The sequence below is a fragment of the Tachysurus vachellii genome, chromosome 17, assembly GCF_030014155.1.
Source record: "Tachysurus vachellii isolate PV-2020 chromosome 17, HZAU_Pvac_v1, whole genome shotgun sequence".
NCBI lineage: Eukaryota > Metazoa > Chordata > Actinopteri > Siluriformes > Bagridae > Tachysurus > Tachysurus vachellii.
The window spans coordinates 22,284,059-22,301,018 of NC_083476.1; the positions used below are offsets into that span (position 1 = coordinate 22,284,059).

Genomic DNA, 16,960 nt, shown 5'->3' on the forward strand with positions numbered 1-16,960 from the left:
AAAAGGGTAAAAGTCTATTCAGGTCTACAAACACTGTACATCATAAATAAAGCTAAAAAAGAGGTGTGTATTTCATACAGTATTGTGATGTATTGTGACACGTCACTGAACATACAGCGCTCACATCAACAGAGTGAACATGTGAGTGTGTGTTAATTCTGAGCTCCTCCTCTCTCTGAGCACTAACACAAAGATTTCTCCTGGAGAAGTTTTTAGTAGGTTCTAATGGGAAAGGACAAGGTTTCAACTCGCTCCAGTTATTGTCTCATTAGTTTGTTCTAGCTGCTCTAACACCATCTGAGGTGAAAGAACCGTCTCCAGCCTGATTCACCAGCATGGTGTCTCTAATGGGTCTGATTACTCAGGCTGCCTCTGCACACAACCGTCACTAAAGCCTTGTCTTTTCCTGCTTCGGCCTCCATCTGCACTGATCTGCACTATTTCACCACACTGATTCATGTCAGATTTTTAATTAGGCTACTTCAGATCATTTGCATTAATTATGCAAATGCTACTCGAGATGTCACAAATGATTCACGCCGTCTACGGCTGCTCTTTGTTCGAGCGTTAATCGTCTATACGAATGTTTAAGAACTTAATCGTAGGCATGAAGACTTAATTAAACATAGAATAAAAAGGTAATGGGCTGGTGACCGTGTCCACGTGTAGAGGATATTTTTGGAAACCACCTGGCGTGTGTATGTGTATATGCATGTGTGTGTACATGTGTGTGTGTGCACGTGTGTGCACGTGTGTGTGCATGTGTGAGTGTGTGTGCACGTGTGTGCGTGTGTGTTTGTGCGTTTGCGCATGCATGTGTGTGTGTGTGTGTGCACTTGTGTGTGCACATGTGTGTGCATGTGTGTGCACGTGTGTACGTGTGTGTTCGTGCATGTGCGCACGCATGTGTGTGTGTGCACGTGTGTGCATGTGTGTGCATGTGTGAGTGTGTACGTGTGTGCGTGTGCATTTGTGCGTGTTCGCATGCATGTGCGCGTGTGTGTACACGTGTGTGTGCGCATGTGTGTGCGTGTGTGTGTTTGTGCATGTGCACATGCATGTGTGTGTGTGTGTGCACGTGTGTGTACACGTGTGTGCGTGTGCGTGTGTGTTTGTGCGTGTGCGCATGCATGTGTGTACGTTTATGTGTGTGCGTGTGTTTATGTGTGTGTGCACGTGCATGTGTGTGTGTGTGTGTGTGCATGTTTATGTGTGTGTGTGCACGTGCATGTGTGTGTGTCTTTGCCCATAGTACTGTAAACTTTAATCAGTCACCAGAACACAATATCATCTTGGATTTTAAAGATAATTCCAGTGCTCAGGAGGATCAGTAGGATCAGCAGCACTGTGTGGAGTGAAGCACACACAATTTCTCCTGAGCTCTAAAAAAATTTCAACAACTTTCAACAATGTTCTCACTAGAACCCAGAAGGGAACTCACCACCCAAAGTTCTTATACTTGATTTTAAACACGTTCTGATGCTTTGGCTCAGAAAAACACGGACGTTCAGAGCAGCTTGTATCTGAACGTCTCGTCTCTGAACGTGAAAAATATAATCATAAGATTTACATGAATCATTTCTGCACCATTAGTGATGAGAGTCGAGATCTAACACAAACCCTACAATGTCAACTGTCTTAATCAGAAAAACTATAACAAACTTATCACATATGATTAAGATCGGGCTGAAATCTGTACAAATAATGTGACGTGAAGTGAACGTGCTGGTGGATGTGTCTGTGCCCTGGTGTCAGGTGTGTGTGTGTGTGTCCAGGGGAACGATCGCTCCCTTGCTGGAGGTCGGGGTTTTATGAGTGATATCGATCGGCGCATTTAATCCTCCACCCTGACTACAGACTAGACTTTGAAAGAACTTTATCTCATCCGTAAATTACTACAAGTGTCTTGGATTAGAACAAACACAGCTGTCAGGTAGGTGAGAGCAGCACAAGCCTAGCAGGACTCACAGCAGGTAAACACTACAGCACGGGGACGTGACTGTCAGCTGTTACGCTGCTCTGACATGGAACCAGCCTTTACTCACAAGTGTTGAAGACAAGCTTACAGTTAAACCTGGGATTTTTGGCTGTGTTGCACTTCAACTCTTATTTGTGTCTATCTCAGGCGTCATCGGGCATCAAGGCAGGATACACTATGGACGGAGTGCCAACCCATCACAGGGCACACACACTCTCATTCACTCACACAATCACACACTAGAGACAATTTTCCAGAGATGCCAATCAACCTACCATGCATGTCTTTGGACCGGGGGAGGAAACCGGAGTACCCGGAGGAAACCGCCGAGGCACGGGGAGAACATGCAAACTCCACACACACAAGGTGGAGGCAGGAATCGAACCCCCAACCTTGGAGGTGTGAGGAGAACGTGCTAACCACTAAGACACCGTGACCCCCATTAGAATTAAGTTCCGTATTTAATCTAATTGTGTTCAGGCATCAAATAAAAAATTTACTCTGAACACAGCAGCTTCTTCCTCCACGTCACTCTGGAAGTAAAGCGAGAGCATCAGACACACAGAAATCATGAGTTTGTGTCCCGGCTTTTTTTGAGAAAGAAGAGATAAGGACCCTGGTGCAGATTTCTGGGCTTTATAATGACGCTAATCTTTCCTGTGTCGAGGCAATATATTGATTTACGGATCTTCTCGAAGATAAAAAAAGGGCAAATGTCTAACATGATGTTTGAACGAATCACATGTTAAAGTGTAGATGCTGAAAATCCAGTAACCGATAAAACAAACTCATTTTCTAAATTTGTGTTGAGGCTTTTTCAGGAAACACTTAGATGTCGTTTCCTCCTTCCTGCTCAGGAAGTGTCTGGTGTCTGTTGTTTTCCTCGGCGTATCAGTCTAGCGCACTTCTCTGTCTGTCCTCCCTGAGATTTCTCTCCTCTGACTGCCAGCTCATTCCTGGAGTGAGACTAATCCTCAAAGCCGAATCCTCAAAATGATCACAACAGAGCCAAATGCAAATTCCAGACGTCTCACAGAATATAGATTAGAAACATTTCCTGCATGAATTTCCTCCTGGTGTGTGTGATAATGAGATTGTTGTGAAGTGGAATATTACTGCTTTATGGAAGGAGTAACACACTCGGGGTTGTTCTGTTTCACAAATATAATCCACGCAGTGTGACATGATAGTGATACGGCGGTGTGTCCTGATCTTAGAACATCACACTTTTTCTTCTCAGATGATGTTTGTGTATTATTTAGGAGTGTGTTACTGAAATACGGTAAATTCCCACAAGTGGAAGGAGCTCCAGTGATGTGTTATTATTTCCTTTATCTGTCTGTATATCGGGGGGCACGATGGCTTAGTGGTTAGCACGTTCCCCTCACACCTCCAGGGTTGGGGGTTCGATTCCCGCCTCCACCTTGTGTGTGTGGAGTTTGCATGTTCTCCCCGTGCCTCGGGGGTTTCCTCCGGGTACTCCGGTTTCCTCCCCGGTCCAAAGACAAGCATGGTAGGTTGATTGGCATCTCTGGATAATTGTCCGTAGTGTGTGATTGTGTGAGTGAATGAGTGTGTGTGTGTGTGCTCTGCAATGGGTTGGCACTCTATCCAGGGTGTATCCTGCCTTGATGCCCGATGACGCCTGAGATAGGCACAGGCTCCCCGTGACCCGAGGTAGTTCAGATAAGGGGTAGAAGATGAATGAATGAATGTCTGTATATCAGTTACTATCCTACAGTTCACCAGCTCATTGTCTCATCACTTCCTGCTGTAGTAAGTGTTTGTGTGAAGGTCATTTACTGGTCCAGCATCATTCCTGCGGATGAGGAAACGAATGTTGTGTGTCAGGGATTTGCACTGATGGAGAATCCTCTATTTGCACACCTGAACTATTGCCCTGTGATTATAAAGTGGTGTAAACAGAATCCTGGGTTGTGTAGTTGGAGGTTTCACACTGCTCCTACTGTCCCCGGGGTTAACACTGAATCCTGGCTCTTCATAATCTGACCTTGTGTCACACTGTACATTCCTAAACCCTGCTGGAACCTTCTTCTTATTTGCATATTCGCGTATCAACGGTCCTGATTGGATAAATCCAGCAGGCGGCCGCTTTAAATAACGGCTCGTCTCACGCTTTCACGTCAGTGAGGAAAAAAGTTCAGCTCTGTGGTTCTGCACCCGAGCAGGTTCTGTCTTTTTTTCGTCTTTTTTTGCTCTTTTTAAGTTTGTCGTTTAGTCGACCGGCCGTTTGTTCGTCCGTATCAGACCTAATAATCAGACCTCTAATGTTTCAGTGTGACGTATTTCCCCCTCGCTACGGCTCACACTTCCATGATGTTCTGTGTTTTGTCTCCTGACTCTATCTACAGATCCGTTTTTGTTCGGTGTTGTTCAGCTACGTCCTGGTTTTCACCTTATACGAAGCCGAAGCGTGTTCGCTTTCTGATCGGGTGACTGTTGCTAAGCAACAAGCCGTAACATTGTACCAGCGAATCGTTTCGCGCCGTACAGGTTCGTCACCGTGATGTGGAGTTTATACTGTAAAAGAGTATCAAAGATTTCATTTTGCTTTGCAAGAAATCACAACAGAACGTCATTACGCTCCAAATATCAGCTGATTGCTGGAGAAAACTAAACAGGTTTCTTCTTCAGGTCCACTTACAGCGTAAACACCAAAAGCACTGAGACCGAGCTTCCTTTACGGGATCACTTTAAATGAAAACGAAGTGCTTTATTTTTGTGTCACAGTAACATGACTGATTATCTGATACTATGAGATTTTATTCTCAAAATCTTATTAAAAACTCTGGCATCAGTAATAAACAGTACAGTGAAGTGATTTTCATGAAGAACTTTTTTCACTGATGTCAGCTAAAATTCACTGACTGAGATTTTGGAGAATTTCAGTTATTGTGCCATTGTGGCTTCTCTCGTTCCTACCGAGCCTGGTGTCGTTCTCCACGCTTAGCTGAAGCACGACTGACTTTACTGCTGTGCCATATGCCAGCCTTCAGAGAGCCTGCAGTGAGCTTCTGTGTTGTGAAGTCGTCTTGATTAGACCGATCTATTTACTAGCCGTGAAACAGGAGCCATAATTTGTGGTCGTATCTTTGTTTACGACTTCTGAAAAATTCGACACGTAAAAAGACGCGGATACGTTTAACGTCTACGATCCCGATCTAAAGTCTGAAAAAATGTATGGATTGTTTTAGTGTCTGAAGATGTTAACTGTTCTCTGGTGTTTGTGTCGTTGGGACTGAGATACATGAACATGTAATTTAGAGATATTTATTCTGCTTTGATTTTATCTATATTTGATATGTACACATGAATAGAAACAAGTGATTTACTAAAGAAGGACTAACACAGTAACTGATAAATCTCCTTCTATGTGCCATGTTCAATTCGATTCAATTCAAGTTTATTTGTGTAGAGCTTTAAACAATTGACGTTGTCACAAAGCAGCTTTACAGAACATAAACATAGAACAAAAGGTTAATATAAAGAAGAATATAAAGATTAATATAAAACAAAAATACAAGATTAATATTAGATATATTTAAATGTGTATGTATTTATCCCCAATGAACAAGTCTGAGGTGACTCAGGTGACTGTGGGGAGGAAAAACTCCCTTAGATGGTAAAGGAAGAAACCTTGAGAGGAACCAGACTCAAAGGGGAACCTCATCCTCATCTGGGTGACACTGGGGGTGTGATTATAAATATACAGTCTGATAAATGTTGTACTGATGCACAAGATCAAAGATCATGTTGATGTTCTGACCGTGAACAAACTGACATCTGTATTTAACCTGAAAAGTGTGTATTTATTATATGTTTCTTGGTGAGTGGATGAGCACAAAGCTTTTCTTCCTCTTCCTTCATTTTCTTTAAAAGGTAAAAGAAACCGCTGAGAAATCAATGTCATTGTTCCCAAGAGACTCATTAAAAATGACAGAAGAATCCAAAACTTTCAGACACACACACACACACACACACACACACACACACACACACTCTGGGACAGGCTTCATAATACACAAATAAGTTTTATAGGAAAAAAAAGTTTTTATAATTTATGTCTCAGCAGTGAATCTGGTCAAAGCTTTTTTTTTTTTTAAAGGAGATTCCTACAATTATAAATCGGGCAATTAAGAAGTTAACGTCAGGATGTAATTTTATTGCGAATCTCTGCATACATTTGCATCCTGTATCCTCATTAACGCCTCGAAAGAGGAGAACGGTTTAAGGCGAGACTGTGGAGTTGGATTATAATGGGCTCCACACAATTACGGATAGAGGAATCGAAGCAGCGTCACATCCTCGTGCCTCGAGCAGCACTGACGGTTCTGCACACACAAATAGTTTCACTAACTCCGAATGTTATTGTTTCTAAAGATAATATGACGTTTGAGAAATGAATTATTTATAGCGTTAAAGCACAAAATGTAAAAAGGGATAAACTCGAGTCATTTTTACTAAAATATACTTTATTAGAGAGTCTGTGCTCTACAAAAATAAATCCTCTATAATAAGAACAGACTTGGAATATCTGCTCTCTGAGGCACGGACATTCTTGGAAACGCTGCTATTGGCACTGATCTATCTGCTGCTTTTCTCTCTGGACTGGAACACACAGTGTGGTAGGTCATTTAGTGCCACAGACTCTGGCTCTGCTTGACTGTGCAGACTTCTAAAAGTTCCCACAATGCACCAGAGTTTCACTGCTCGGTATCTGACTCTTTCCTCCTTCAGCTTCACCTCATTTCACTCGTCACGATCAGATGCCTAAAACCTTCAGCCGTTCTCACGTCGACTCGATCATCATCTGCGGTAATAATGAAATCTCCTGATGTCGTTCACGGTGTTGTACAGGTGTAAATGTAAAAATATATACATCTCGAGATACGCATCAATAATCAAGGCGTTAGACTTTTGTACAAAGTATAGATGAGATTTTACACCATTACAGTTTCACATCATCTACATCAGTGGTCCCAAAGCTTTTTTTCGCCACGGACCGGTCAATGTTTGATCATTTTACCGCGGCCCCCTGGGGGGTGGGGGGTGGCGGCTATACAATTAAATTAAAATTCATTCATTCATTCATCTTCTACCGCTTATCCGAACTACCTCGGGTCACGGGGAGCCTGTGCCTATCTCAGGCACATTGGGATATCTCATTGGGCATCAAGGCAGGATACACCCTGGACGGAGTGCCAACCCATCACAGGGCACACACACACACACTCATTCACTCACGCAATCACACACTACAGACAATTTTCCAGAGATGCCAATCAACCTACCATGCATGTCTTTGGACCGGGGGAGGAAACCGGAGTACCAGGAGGAAACCCCCGAGGCATGGGGAGAACATGCAAACTCCACACACACAAGGTGGAGGCGGGAATCGAACCCCCAACCCTGGAGTTGTGAGGCAAACGTGCTAACCACTAAGACACCGTGTAAATTAAAATTAATAATTTAAATTTAATTGTATTTAAACATGCCTTTTTAACTCACTACAACGCTAAATCACTGAGAACCCTGAGCTTGTTCCTTTGAAACGAGACGGTTCCATCTGGGGTAAAAGGAGACGATGACACCCGAAGTGTGTTGCTTATGTCCAGTTTATTCTGTTGTTTTGTTTTGGTTGCTGTCACTGCAGAAAACCCGCTTCACACAGATAGCATGTCGGAAACGTCAATAGGGATTTAAGTGCTGTGGTGACAATCTCAGGGGATTCCGCAATGACTTTAATCCAGAACACCGGCAGAGTTTCTAACTTTCTAACGACGTCTGTTTCGCACTCATTTTTGCTAATTTGTGGGTTACATTTGAGCAGACACATAATACACGTACACCAAGTACTGTTAAACATGAGAATGTACCGGTGAACAGAGAGAAGAGCGATACACACCTTCTCTCCACCAAAGCTACAACACCACTGCCGCTTGCAGCCGCTCAGCTCGAGACGTCACCTAAAACCGGCCCGATATCACGATATTTTGCGCATGCGCGGTATTGGTGCGGCTTTAGGTGACGTCTCTCAGCTCCCGGTTTACCGTTCGTCCATGGAAAGTCGCACAAACCCAAGAGAAATACACCACAGTAAATAAAATGGAAATAATTTAATGTTCCTTGGGCGGCCCGGTACCATTTGGCCCACAGACCGGTACTGGTCCACGGCCCGGGGGTTGGGGACCACTGATCTACGCTATCTTCACCTCGCTCCATCATTCTTCTCTTACTTATATATGAATATGTGTGTGTACATCGTCGTACGCAAACACACACACACTCTGTTCTTGACTAGATTAGACTAGCTGGAGGTTCGATCTTGCGCCACACAGTATCATAAGCTCCACTGAAGCGTTGTTTATGTAACAGTAGAACGAATCCATCAGGTTTACTGCTGTGAGATCGGCTCTTCTGTAGTTTCCGTAGACTCGAGCGCTCCTGTAACACCGCTCTAATCCCTGTGTGGAAGCTAACAGATGATGTCATGTTATAAATATGTGATGTCGCTCACACAGAGAGACAAACGATTTTAGACAAATGTCACAGTTATGCTGAATTTGAGCCAGATGGAGATTTATAACTTGTAGCTGAAACCGTTTTCACTCCACAGGAACACAGACATTCTTTGGCTTCTTAACAGATCAGAATATCCAAAAGATGACCAGCAGAGTGAGAAGTGAGTGAGAAGTAACTGGTAAATGGTAAATCAACAGCGTTATCTGACAGATGGAGCGGATAATAGATGGTGTAGTGATGCTAGAAGAAACAGTACTTCACATAGAGGATTCAGCAACAGCATTAACAACACACATGAACACACGGAATCAGTCAGTGATGGAAAACATTCTGCGTGGCCTTGCTTATGACTACACACACACACACACACACACACACACACACACACACACACACAGCTCACTGCTCTGTGCTAAACCACATGCTACAAAAGATAAACAGCTAACTCCTGCGGCCCCAACAGACCGCCCCCTGATGGCCAGACACACCTCACTGATAGTAATTTATTTCCAAATGAAGGCAGAGAACTGTCTGTTCTCCTGCTCCACCATCTGGAACAGAACATTTCCCAGCCCATTTTATGTTCCCACGGTTTCTCCACATCATCATCATCATCTCAGGGAATGTTTTTCCTCCCTGACGTCACCCCTGCCCTGTTCATTAGGGATCTAATTCTGCACCTAGATTCATCTAACGCCGCTGTGCAGTGTAACGTCTGTTGTTTTTCTTACCAACAAAACAAAATTAAGCCACAAATGAACAGAGATCTTTGGAGCCAAAAAGAAGAACCAGACAGAAACGTCATCAGTATTCTTAAAATAGAAATAGGAGTATCAGTGTGCATTAATAATTTAATGAACTTTGACACTGTTATATTGCTCATGTTCAGCAGACTGGAACATTCTCTAAAAGAAAGAGGAAAACATGAACGTGAGCACGAGTGGTTTACGAGAGAACTCCATTCCTCCATCTATCACCATCGACTTCATCTACTGACCTGTGTATAATTACTACCATCGTTCACTTCCTTCTACAAATGCCACAGCCTTGAACAGAAGTTCCTCACATGTTCTGCATGAACTTCATACGGTCTGATTTTTCAATTCCTTCATTTTCTGGGTGATCGTACACTACACTCATCTACTATACTTGATTAGAGCTTTTCTCCTTCCTCCACAATGATAAATGGTGAATGGTGACGGAAACAATTTAATTAAAACAGAAATAAGCGGTAACTTTTCAGATACGGCGTTAAGGGTTTGAGATATTTGCATTGTTTAGGATTCTCAACGTGGTTTGTGTTTGTGTAAAAACCACAAGAGTGTAAAAGTAAGATCATGTGAGAGAGATAAATGATTGATGTATTTGAACATTCATTCATCTTCTACCGCTTATCTGAACTACCTCGGGTCACGGGGAGCCTGTGCCTATCTCAGGCGTCATCGGGCATCAAGGCAGGATACACCCTGGATGGAGTGCCAACCCATCACAGGGCACACACACATACACACACACACACACACATTCACTCACGCAATCACACACTACGGACAATTTTCCAGAGCTGCCAATCAACCTACCATGCATGTCTTTGGACCGGGGGAGGAAACCGGAGTACCCGGAGGAAACCCCCGAGGCACGGGGAGAACATGCAAACTCCACACACACAAGGTGGAGGCAGGAATCGAACCCCCAACCCTGGAGGTGTGAGGCGAACGTGCTAACCACTAAGCCACCGTGCCCCCGTGTATTTGAACATATACCTCAATATTCTACATGATCATATTCTTATGAAAGTTCCATTAAGATTAAAACAGGACACCAGACACAATCATATAAAGTTATTAAGTTCAATAACTTGCTGTTATCTTCATCCGACATTTTCTCACACTATCACACATGTCCAAATGAATGATAAAAACTCTTTAAATGCATCATTTATTTGATGAATATAAAATCCAAGTGCTTATATTTAAGTTTTTAATTTGTTATTTTTTTAATCCATGCTTGATTTCACCTTCAAACCTTCCAGAGCATGAGTCTGAACTTAGACATCAAAGCTGAGGTGTGGTTATCTTAGTGGCAGATGGATGAGGGCATAAATGGTGTGACATTGATGGAGAAGCTGATAATGCCCCCTAATCACACACACACTCTATTGGCACCCTGAGTCACAGACGCAGCATGTTTCTAAAGGACATCTATAAATAGCTTTTAAAAAAAAATAAAGCGTTTACATTTAAACGGACGTCAGGCTGGTAGCGTCTGTCTGATCCTACTGATAATCTCGAAGGAAACCAATTTAGCTACATTTTCTAGATGTATAATTAGCTCCACATTCATTTCAGTGAGGTGATCGAGATCCAAAACAGGCTTTTCCCATCTCATTTGGTGCGACCAAACTATTAATCAACACAGACAAGGCAGGGATCCTGGGAAAAGATGAGCGGCTCACGATAAGCTGATGAGGTTCTGCAGGTGGCAGCCATTTTCATTCAGACATTCAATATCGTTATGTTTTTAAAAGATTCGACCTTTTTTCAATCATCGATGCCTGAGCCGTTTTAACTTGGATGATAGAATTTTTCAGTTTTTCTTTTCCTGTGCTGATGACACAGTGGACGTCTTAACTTTCTTAAGATGTTAAACAAAGACAAAAAAAAAATCTAACAGACAATATTTTTGTACCGCTGGGTCAGACTCAGGAGGTACATACAGTATAGAATCAGCTAGATACAGAATCCAGGGATACAACAGGTTAAATACTGTAGGTCTCGAGATAAACACAAGTAATCAAGTTTCAGGTAGGAGCTGTAAGCAGAAGTCAGACTGCTCAGGTACACACTTACAGAACATCCTGAGAATAATGACAGAGGCTAAGAGCTCTTGGTTGGCAAGAATGTGCTAAAAAGTCCAAGAATACTGTGTTTAGTCTGGAACTGCTGTTCTGCTCATTAGTGAGAAGGATGGCTGGGATGTTGTTAGTGTGTGAGACCCAGACCTTGGAAAGACAACTTAACCAGCTCGGACGAATGACACCGTAAGACCAGCAGACCTCTGGGGTATCTGAATAGCCCATTAGACTGGAGCTGTACCCTGATGTACCCTGATGTACCCTGATGTACCCTGAGTCCTCTTTACTGTTTTACGAGCTTGACCTTTTACCTAGTAAGTGTAAAGAATAGATTCTAGCAGCTTTGACAGAGAATTTAACACTGGACCTGATCAATATTCTTATGTGAATGAGGAACTGGTTCTCGGGTTGCCTTTATGGCAAGGAACTCTCTGTCTAACCTACTGTAAGTTCAGAAGCAGGAAAGACATGGGTAGCACCTCCACCTTGGTCACAAACAGTAGTGAGGGGACTGGGGTTTGTGAGATGCCTTTTAATAGCAGTGTCTTCTCATCTAACGCCCTCCATGAGACTATAACAAATGTAGTATTTCCTATTGAATATCAATAACTAAGGTCTGAAATACAGAAAGGGTGATGACCAGTCCATAAGTCACCACAACGTATTTGTCTTTCATTCACCTCCACATTTCTCCACATACTGTCCATGCTCTAGAGCCAAGGGAACTGGGGGCAAGTGGTACTTATACAGTGACCCCTGTAGTCTATATGTGACTGATGATGCTCCCTGATGTATCATGATATACACACCTTCTTCTCTGTTGTCTCTTAACAAGGTTAAAAGTTCATCATCATCATTATCATCATCATCATCACACTATCTGCTGTGGTGAAGATGTCAGCCCTGCCAGAAAACACAACCCTCAGGCCTTCACACCACTGATTTCTCTGTAGACCTTGAAACACCTGTGGCTGCAGCAGACAAGTAGCAGGCTGCTAGCGATCGTTCCTCTCTGCATGTGAGCACAACATCAGTGAGAGACAGATGGACGAAGCGAGAAAAGGAAAACGGGTATCAGCAGCGTGTGCTGGAGGAAAGGAGGAGGCAGCAAATGAAGAAGAGTGGGTGGAAATAAATAATGATAGACAGCAGGGGAGGAGGACAACAGTCAGTGCCAAACGAGGCCATGGCTGCATGTATAATTGTCTCTATTAGCGCCATCGCTCTGGCGCTCGAGTGCTGTTCTCTTTTGCTCTGCACCTCATAAAAAACAAGGATAACTTTAGAATTTAAAAGAATCAAAGATGCGGTCCCTTTTCATCCATAACTGACCTTTTTTTGGAGTTTAATTGGAATAAGGAACATGTCAACAGGCTGCATTAATTCCATTAAGAGAACAGCAGATATGTGTTGTGTTTTGGTGATCCAAGCCATCTCCTCTGCTAGAAAACCTCTCTTTAAACACTTATCTGACAAATGCAAATGAGAATGTGTCCATGAGTTTGTCAGTGGACTAGAGGTCCTTTGTGTCAGGGAAGTGGGGATAAAAACAGACCCAAATGCAGGGTAGCTAAAATAAACAGGTTTATTAACTAAAAAAACACACAAAACAAGGACACCGACAAAACAAGGCGAGACAAAGATGTGACAAACGACGTAATACAAGACGAGGGTTCCGGGCGCCACAGGCAACGCAGCACGGCTATATACTGTACACCTGACAATTAACACACAATGTAAGGAACAGGTGTGCAGAGGCGGGAAGGAATGGACAAGGGCGGGGCAGACCCCTGAACACAGAACATAAACAAAAGCACATGGCCAAAAGTCCGGGGCTGGATCCTGACACTTTGAGTGTGTCGTGTCACCTTAGTGCTGAAAGTGTTATAATCAAAGTGCCTAACTAAGGCTGAGACTGATTACATAGCAAAATGAGGAAGTCTTGGGGATCATTTGAACTTTCACCAAAGTAACAAGAGCAGTGAAAAAGTCATGGTGATTTAGGACAAATGCAAGATTCTTCGTCTTAACTGCAATGTCTGCTAACTAGTGCTTGTTTGGGACGATCAGGACTATATAACTGCCTCAGATTACGGAAATGTATCCGTAAGCTGCATCTCATGCAATCAAGCAGCATAAGAGGATTAAATACAAAGCGGTACACAAAAAACAGGAAACAAGGAGTTACTATGATGTTGCTGGTGCAAGAACATCTAAACACTGAAAGAAAGTTCTACATCCCGAGTCAGTATTCACTCCTGTGCTTTGATACACACTACGCATTCATACTCGGTATAAATAGAGTGAATCCACCCACCCAGGGATATTTGTGGTCTTTATGGCAGCTCTCCTCCTCCACTGTTACCAGATCCCTTTTAGAAAGGACAGGTAGTGTCAATGTTTAAAAATACTCCTGGCTACTAACCGCTCATCAAGCGAATACTCATACAGGGAAGTGAAAGGTATTTTATAGGAATTAGAAATGTTACACATGACAAAGTGAAAGTTAACACCTAATCATCCTAATCCCAAATCTCCTTCATCTTCCAATTCAGTCAGCAAAAGATTTCTTTTCATGTAAATTTTTTAAGAAATAAGGACAGAGACAGAAGTATCTCCCCTTCAGCCACAGCTCACAACCTTGGGGTAATTATGGACAATCAACTGTCCTTTTCCTCTCATGTTCCTAATGTGACTCGCTCATGTCGGTTTCTGCTCTACAACATTAGAAGGATTCGGCCATTTCTGTCCACACAGGCTGCTCAGGTACTTGTTCAGTCTCTTGTCATCTCTAGACTGGATTACTGTAACACACTGCTGGCAGGTCTACATATGAACACAATCCATCCTCTGCTAATGAGCCAAAATGCAGCTGCACGGCTTGTTTTCAACCTGCCAAAGTTCTCCACACCACCACACTGCTGCGATCCCTCCACTGGCTTCCTGTAGCTGCACACATCAGATTCAAAACACTGATGCTGGCCTACAAAGCCAAAACCAGACCATCTCCCTCTTACCTCAAAGCCCTCATCACTCCTCACACTGCACCTCACACCCTCAGATCTACAGCACTGCTCCACTGGTTCCACCATCTCTCAGGGTAAGAGGTAAGTTTACTACAAGACTCTTCTCTGTTCTGGCACCAAGGTGGTGGAATGAACTTCCCCTAGAGGTCCAGACAGCTGAGTCACTGGATATTTTCAAGCGGCGGTTGAAGACCTACTTATTCAGGAAACACTTCAACTAGAACTTCTTTCCTTATCTTTTGCATTTTAAAAAAAACAAAAAAAAACACTTTTTCATTGTAACTTTGAACAAATGTTTTAAACTCATGGTATCTTAAGTGTGTAACTTAGTGATCCAGCATTAATGTATTCAATGTTAGAGATTTAAACACTTATGTACGTCGCTCTGTATAAGGACGTCTGTCACATGGTGTAAATGTAAATGTAAATGTAAATGTAATGTAAATGTAAGTATGATCTTTATGGGGAAAATCTGTTGGAATCTGTTGAGAGCTGATATAAGTGCTGTAACCTTCAGCACCAGAACATTAACATTAACAGGAAATTATCTCCTGCTTTTGTTCAGTGTTCGTTCCTACACGAGTGTGACTCTGAGGAGCAGTAACAAAAGGCTGGAGTGACCTGCGGAGTAAAAAGAAGGTCGATGAGTTCTAACAGACGTGTCCACAGCTGAGTATTGAGGAGTTAATAAACACCAAAAAATCACACAGATCTATATTCAGACTTTTGAAATATGGCTGAAAGTCTAGAGAGTGGACAGAGTGGAGAGTTCTAATTCAGTCATCTCCAACCTTACGCTCCACTAACTCATTATGTCGGAAGAGCAATATTTTATAAAGCAAATCACATACCGTGGTCATGACACCACAGACACTTCAGCCTCGAACGATACGCAGCATTCTTACACACTATAACACTGTAACGTAAGCCGTTACTCCCTGCGGACGGATGCATGACACACACAGCACATGCATGAACACAAGGTTGTTTAGTGAGATTGGGTAAATCTCATTGGCTACACGGTTTTTATCACACGCAACATTTCAGTACAAAGCAGTCAGGAGTTCAGCTTCTATGATCCAGTCGTACCCAAAACCCACTAGTCCATTTAGAAAACTACGTTATTGTTTGAAGAACAATAAGCTGTGCAATTGTACATTATATACAGAGAAGGAATTGACAGAAGGTAAATATTAAGCTCTGAGTGGCATCACAGTATAGTGAAGAAACAAGTCTGTGATATTAAAGCTGAAAGCTGACCCATAAATTAGGACAAAACTCTCAGTAAATTTGTTTCTAAACACAATCGTCTGGAAAAGCGTCTGAGAGAATTTACAAAATACAGATAGACAAACTGGAATAGAAAAGACAGTAAAATAACCAGAACGATCCCAGGTTCTTATTTAAAACAGTGGCTAGATTAAAAAAACAGATCTGAACACACTATTCCATCTCAGTTCAGTAGTGAGGACTTCATGAGACTCTTCACTGATAAAATTGAAAGCATCTCGAACAAAATAGTCTTCCTGATAGTGTTCGGGGCTCAGACACACTTTCCCAATTTAAATGTAGATTAAAACTTATCTCTTTAGTCAGACGTACACATAATACATCCCATAATATTGTGCTCTAAAACATCAGACCAAATGCACATAATCATCTAGTGCTTGTAATATTATAAACAGTAGCTACTTTAATCCCTCTCCACTGCTTCTCTCTTTCTACCCATCACAAGTCATCCAGACATTGTACCAGCTCCGATCGTCTTCCGTGCGATGAAGATTTTGGACCTCCACTGAGACGAGGCCGACTCCGAGGATCCTGAGGCATCTAGAGATGTTCCAGCTCCAGTTAGACTCTGCTATACTAAAGAGGAGATGTGAACTCCATGTGATCTTTGAGGACAACAATTTCCTCATCAGTACAACATTTATCAGACTGTATATTTATAATCACACCCCCAGTGTCACCCAGATGAGGATGAGGTTCCCCTTTGAGTCTGGTTCCTCTCAAGGTTCCTTCCTTTACCATCTAAGGGAGTTTTTCCTCCCCACAGTCACCTGAGTCACCTCAGACTTGTTCATTAGGGATAAATACATACACATTTAAATATATCTAATATTAATCTGGAATTTTGTATTATATTAATCTTTATATTATTCTTTATAATAACCTTTTGTTCTATGTTTATGTTCTGTAAAGCTGCTTTGTGACAACGTCAATTGTTAAAAGCTCTACACAAATAAACTTGAATTGAATTGAATGTAAATTGTTAAAAGTGCTATACAAATAAATTAAATTGAATTGAATTGAACTGGATTCACAACTGCTGCATAAAAAAGGCAGCTACACTTACAGTCGGCTCTTAAAGAGACTCTCTGACTAAGTTAAACACTGATGGGTTTTTTAGAGATTATAGATGGATAAAATTAGAATTATTTTTAGATACTGATACTGAAACTTTTAGGATCAGTCAATACTGATACCATCCTGTCTTTAAAAATGACTCAGCTATAAAAATAACCTCGTACACAAAAAACATACGTTTTCTATTTTCAC

At 42.2% G+C, this 16,960-nt stretch overlaps 1 protein-coding gene and 1 long non-coding RNA gene across 2 annotated transcripts in view; one reads left to right on the forward strand and one right to left on the reverse strand.

Moving 5' to 3' along the window:
• kctd16b (potassium channel tetramerization domain containing 16b) overlaps positions 1 to 16,960 on the reverse strand; it is a 35,699-nt gene that overhangs the window by 2,342 nt on the left and 16,397 nt on the right. The window lies entirely within an intron of this gene.
• LOC132859585 (uncharacterized) overlaps positions 3,594 to 16,960 on the forward strand; it is a 107,565-nt gene continuing 94,198 nt past the window's right edge. Inside the window, exon 1 of the long non-coding RNA XR_009649750.1 lies at positions 3,594 to 3,655. This is a non-coding gene — a long non-coding RNA (uncharacterized LOC132859585). The remainder of the gene's footprint in view (positions 3,656 to 16,960) is intronic.